The sequence below is a fragment of the Bos indicus genome, chromosome 14, assembly GCF_029378745.1.
Source record: "Bos indicus isolate NIAB-ARS_2022 breed Sahiwal x Tharparkar chromosome 14, NIAB-ARS_B.indTharparkar_mat_pri_1.0, whole genome shotgun sequence".
NCBI classification, from domain to species: Eukaryota; Metazoa; Chordata; class Mammalia; order Artiodactyla; family Bovidae; genus Bos; species Bos indicus.
This window is the reverse complement of record NC_091773.1, coordinates 22,473,945-22,478,508: the sequence shown is the minus strand read 5'-3', so window position 1 is coordinate 22,478,508 and position 4,564 is coordinate 22,473,945. Positions and strand designations below refer to the sequence as shown.

The window sequence follows — 4,564 nt, the reverse complement described above, 5'->3', positions numbered from 1 at the left end:
TATGTTTTTAAGTGTAATTCTAACAATATTTCCATTTGTGGACATTTTGGCTCAAAAAGCAAAGCAGATCTCAGGTTTCAAGGGGAAAAGAGGTCATTACTGAACACATCACTCTTTATTGCTGGACTGATAACATTAAGCTGTCAAATCAGGCTTTGATTTTAATATTCCTCAGTGTGGAAAGAACATGTTTTTAGTAGTGCTCTTTCTTCCAGCATGTTTTCAGTGCTTCACCCGAGCAACTAAACCACAGGCCAACAGCACAGGTCTGTAAAGCAGAATCAGCGGTCTGTCTTCAATTCTCAGCCTTGAATGTTAATCATGTATTTGCACCTTTGGTGTTGATGGATAGCATGTTCACAGTGATTTATGTAGTATTTATATTGAAGTTTTCGTTTAAAAATTGAATGTACTTCAAAGATTTTATAGCATTTTCTTCAAACATTCCTGAGAAAAGCCTAACAACAGGGAGCACAGCCTAAAAATTGGATTAGACGGCAGGTTAGAGCGGCACTTCCCTGGTGGCTCAGACGGTAAAGCGTCTACCTACAATGCAGAGGACCTGGGTTCAATCCCTGGGTCGGGAAGATCTCCTGGAGAAGGAAATGGCAACCCAGTCCAGTATTCCTGCCTGGAGAATCCCATGGACAGAGAAGCCTGGTAGGCTACAGTCCATGGGGTCGCAAAGAGTGGGACACGACTGAGCAACTTCACTTTCGCTAGAGTGGCACAGCTTATACTAGTAATTGCTATTCCACATTTGTCTTTCCAACATAAATATTACTTTTCAACTTAAGTTTACTTTTCCTCAAGGCCTTATTGAGTTACAATTTACATACAATAAAATTCCTCTTTTTTAAGGTGTAAAGTTTAATGAATTTTGGCATTTATATACTACTAACACAGATTGTCTTGCCTTCAGCCCCTGTAGCTTTTTGCATTTGGGGGGAACTTCACATAAATTATGAATCTGCCTGCGATTCAGGAGACCAGGGTTCGATTCCTGGGTTGGGAAGTTCCTCTAGAGAAGGGAATGGCAATCCACTCCAGTATTCTTGCCTGGTGAATTCCATGGACAAAGAAGTCTGGTGGGCTACAGTCCTTGGGGTTGCAAAGAGTCGGACAGAACTGAGTGACTAACACACACACATAACATAGAAATTAAGTCTTAACAGGACTTCCCTGGTGGTCCAGTGGTTAAGAATCTGCCTGCCAATGCAGGAGATATGGGTTCAGTCCCTGGTTTGGGAAGATCCTATATGTCACAGAGCAACTAAGCTGAGCCGGTACTCTGGAGCCTGCTCACCACAACTAGAGAAGGCCCACGCACAGCAAGGAAGAGCCAGTGCAGTCATAAATAAGAAAGTAAAACTCAATTAAGTCATACATTATGTTTCTTAAGCAGCTATGCGATTTTTCATCCCCACCAGCACAAGCAGCAGACAGGACTTCCGGTTCCTCCACGTGGTACCCGACACGTGACACTGTCAGTCCTTCTGATAATCCCTTCTAGAGGACGTGTGTATCTTGCATCTCTGTGATTTTAATTTTCACTTCCCTGGTGGCTAGGGGTGACAGCATCCTTTTATGTGCTGTGTGTGCCATTCATATTTCTTCTTTTGTGAAATGTTTCTCAAATCTTTGACCATTTTTAAGTTTCATAACTTGTATAAAGTCATACGGGTTACAAATATTCTTTCCAAATCCATGGCTTTCCGTCTTGTTTTCTAAAGTCTTTAATTTCAATAAAATCCATTTTCGCAATTGTTTTCTTTTATGCCAGTTAACTTTTAAAGACCCCTGAAGTAAAGCTGCCTGGAATGAAATGATGTTCTCAGTCTCTATCCATCCTTCCCATTTGTCTTCTTAATCCTTTTATGTATCCTGATCACTAAATTAAAATCTGTGAGCATCATTCAGGTACCCTGGTAACTTCTTAAGGATGCAGTAGCAATGGCTATTGGAAGGATGAGAAAAGAAAACACAAGATATAAACTCTTCATGAGTCAAACTAACTTTCAAAGCCAAAAGCAAGAGGGACTTCCCTGGTGGTCCAGTGGTTAAGGCTCTGCACTCCCAATGCAGAGGGCCTAGGTTTGATCCCTGGTCAGGAAACTAGATCCCACATGCTGCACCTAAGACCCAGCGCACCCAAATAAATAAATAAAGTATAAAAATAAAAGCCAAGAAAATCACAAGAGAATTTTAGGAATAAGGATTTGAAGTTCAAGAAATAGAGAACTGATGACAGCAGGGGTGACTGTAACTGTTAGAAAAATACATATGGGTAGTTTTTAAGAATCCTGCTTCCAGCCAAGATGGAGTAACAGAGACCAGATGAACCCTCAAGCAGAAACAACTGAAGAACTGGACAAAAATATATGAAACAATGGTTTTTAAGCCATTGGCCATCAGGCAATGAAAAACAATGACCCCTGAGAAACTCAACCAAAGAAGAAAAGTATATGAAGATGTTCAAGTGTGTTAGTCATCAGGGTGAGATACCACTTCATACCTATGAGAATGTCCTAAATTTAAAGACGAACCACATCAAGTGTTGGCTGAAGAACATGAACTCTCATACACAGCTGGTGGGAACTTCCAACCACTTTTGAAAACCATCTGGAAGATTTTTTTTAGAAGTTAAACACACACCTTGATAAAGCTGTTAAAAACATCTATTTGCAGGAAAACTGAAACTAATTACTAAAAAAGTAACTACATTAATTCACCATACTGACTAACGAATGAAGAAGATTACATTTAATAATGAGGGAGTTGCCAGGCAGACTAGTGGTTAGGATTTGGTGTTTTTGCAGCCATGGCCTGGGCTCAATTCCTGGTTTGGGAACTGAGATCCCACAGGGCTCGTCGAAGCGTGGACGCCCCCCAAAAAAGGAAATTTAATAATGAAACCCAAATATACATTTGCCAATCATCAATTAATTTGTTGGGAACTAGAAGTCTGTGGATCTAAATTATGGTCCTGGTTCTCATTTAATCATTGTTAAGTGACTTGATTTATTTCTAAAATGTGAGAGCCAGATTTAGTGCTTTCCATCCAGGAGGAGAAGGGGGCGACAGAGGATGAGATGGTTGGATGGCATCACCGACTCAACGGACATGAGTTTGAGCAAACTCCGGGAGACAGTGAAGGACAGGGAAGCCTGGCATGCTGCAGTCCATGGGGTCACAAAGAGTCAGACACAACTTAGTGACTGAATAACAATCTTTATACCTTTAAGAAGCCCTCTTTTTTCTCCTATGGACTATTTTTACAGATTTTGGTGCTTTTTGGAGTAACTGAATCAGTCTCCTGTTGTAACACTGAATTCACATAATGGCAGCCGACCACCAAGAAATACAGTCATGGAGGCTGCTCTTGCCAAGGCCACCTACTCATTGTCCTGTGGCCAGGCAACTTCCTCTTGCCAGTCGTGCCCACTGAGGCCAAGGGCATTCAACAATGACCACATTGAGATAAGCTGCTCTGGGTTCTCTGTGGACTACCTGTGGGTCTGGCAGGACAGAGGCCCCAGTTAAAGCTAAGACCACGTCACCCTGGAGGGGAGACAAATTCTCACTGAGAAACATCACTTTGGGAGTTGATTGGAGGGAGATGAGGTGTCTGAGGAGTGAAGTTGGGGGCGCAGAGGAAATGTCCTTTTGCATTGCGACTTTTGTTTGTATATTTGATCTTCTTAATGAGATGTTCCATGAAGAGAGCTTTATGTGTGTGGATGTATTTATGATGTGTATTTTGTATACATGTATGTGCAGGTATGTACACTCATGTCATTTCCCATTGCTCACAGTGGCTGTGAACTCTGAAGTCGCGGTGAACACTGACTTAGCCAAGAATAACTCCTCCTTGGGGAAGTTCAGGTGTCTCCCCTGTCTCTGGTCACAACATCTTCATCAAATCAATACATGGCCTTGTTTTACAAGCACTTGTTTTACAAACAACCCATGTGGTTGTTTATTGCTGAAAGTAACTTGAACTTATGGACCACAGCCATGTGACTTGTGTCTGCACGCAGCTCCTTCTGAAGGCTCAGCACAGCCTTTACACACTTACAACACAAGGCAGCAGTGCAGACTGACCCTTGTGGGACATTTTAAAAGGTGGAATCACTAATAAAGATGTGCCACTAAATAGACCCAGAGAAGGACAGCTGTCGATAGTGTGAGCTGGAGGGAGAAGACGGAGGATTGCTGGGCCCACCTTGGCTGGAATAGGTCAATGGGAAATGCGGATTTTGCTTGCTCCAAGCATGTCTGCAAAAGCGTGGGAAAGTGCATCAAATCCTGATCTCGAGGTTACAAATAAACGTCAGCTCCTGTGTGTATTCCCAAGCACAGAGTCTGTAACAGTAAAGGCAGATCGCCCATGTGCACTTCTTCACTGCAAGCTCCCAACAGAGACCAGAACATCAGGGTCTGCAGACAGGGCTGGCTGACACCCCTCACTTTACCCTGAGGGAGGGGGAGCCCAGGCAGGTCTTGCCACTCACCCAGGGTCCCGCTGACAGCAGACCTGCCAGCAGCCTCCCAGAGAGGCGCC

At 43.1% G+C, this 4,564-nt stretch overlaps 1 non-coding gene across 1 annotated transcript; it reads left to right on the top strand.

Moving 5' to 3' along the window:
• Positions 1-2,042: 2,042 nt before the first annotated feature.
• TRNAG-CCC (transfer RNA glycine (anticodon CCC)) lies at positions 2,043-2,115 on the top strand. Its single transcript has one exon. It is a non-coding gene; the product is annotated as a tRNA-Gly (tRNA).
• Positions 2,116-4,564: the final 2,449 nt, after the last annotated feature.